At 41.5% G+C, this 1,314-nt stretch overlaps 1 non-coding gene across 1 annotated transcript; it reads right to left on the reverse strand.

The window, feature by feature from the left end:
• Positions 1 to 212: 212 nt before the first annotated feature.
• On the reverse strand, positions 213 to 319 carry LOC141709200 (small nucleolar RNA R71). The gene has a single exon (XR_012569789.1). It is a non-coding gene; the product is annotated as a small nucleolar RNA R71 (small nucleolar RNA).
• Positions 320 to 1,314: the final 995 nt, after the last annotated feature.

Consider the following 1,314-nt stretch of genomic DNA (forward strand, 5'->3'; position numbering starts at 1 on the left):
CCAACATGCATATCAGGGATTTCATCAAGATCTGCGACACTTTCAAGTTCAATAGGATGACTGAAGATGCTATCAAGCTGTGACTCTTCCCATTCTCTCTAAGGGATAAAGCAAAGTGATGGTTACATTCTCTACCACCAGGGTCTATCACCAAATGGAAGGATCTAGCTCAAAATTTTCTCACTAAATTCTTTCATATGGCGAATACTGCTGCAATCAGGAATGCTCTTACTTAATTTGCTCAGCAAACTAGAGAATTTCTATGTTAGGCTTGGGATCGATATAAGGAGATGCTAAGGAAGTTCCCACACCATGGCATGCCTGATTGGATGATTATAAATTGTTTCTACAATGGTTTAGGCGCACAGTCTAGACCTATGCTCGATGTAGCATCTGGTGGAGCCTTATGGGCCAAAAGCTATAATGAAGCGTATGAGTTGATTGAGCTCATGACACCTAATGAATACCAGAATCCTACACGAAGAATGTGGCAAGGCAAGGTAGCAGGAATTCTAGAAGTGGATACAGCTACTGCTATAGCTGCTCAACTTCAAGCTTTGACGATAAAAGCGGACTCTTTGGCGAATTATGGAGTTAATCAAATTACTAGTGTTTATGAGCTTTGTGCGGGGAGCATGAAACTGAGCAGTGTGCTATTTCTAGCGAATCAGCTCAATTTGTGAGCAACTTTCAGAGATCACAGCAACAAGCTACATCCACTTATCATCCAAATAACCGCAATCATCCTAACTTCAGTTAGAGTAACAATCAGAATGCGGTCCAACAATATTATCAGCCATACACAGCAAAGCAGTATAACCCTCCTGGTTTTCAGCAACCATAATATGCCCCTAAGCAACAACTTTAACTTCAGCTGTTACCGCAAGCTAATGAAAAATCTGAATTGGAGGAGTTGAGGCTCATGTGCAAGAGCCAAGTCGTGTCTATCAAGACCATAGAAAATCAGATTGGGCAAATTGCTAATTCATTACTGAATCGTCAACCTGGCACGCTTCCTAGAGATACTGATATGCCAGGCAAGAAGGAAGCTAATGAGCATATTAAGGCAATTACATTAAGGTCTGGTAAGGTTACAAATCCTGAAAAAGCTAAGACTCCAGAATCTAAAGTTGAGGCTGCAGAAGAAGAAGTGCAGAAGGAAGTAGAAGTGGAACCAAGAAAGACTATTGTTGAGCACACTCCTCCTGAGGGTAATACAGGGGAGAAACAGATCTATCTTCCACATCCTTTTCCTAAGAGGCTGTAGAAGAAAGAGCTGGATAAGCAGTTTGAGAAGTTTCTGGAGGTGTTCAA

The sequence above is a fragment of the Apium graveolens genome, chromosome 2 (genome assembly GCF_009905375.1).
Source record: "Apium graveolens cultivar Ventura chromosome 2, ASM990537v1, whole genome shotgun sequence".
NCBI lineage: Eukaryota > Viridiplantae > Streptophyta > Magnoliopsida > Apiales > Apiaceae > Apium > Apium graveolens.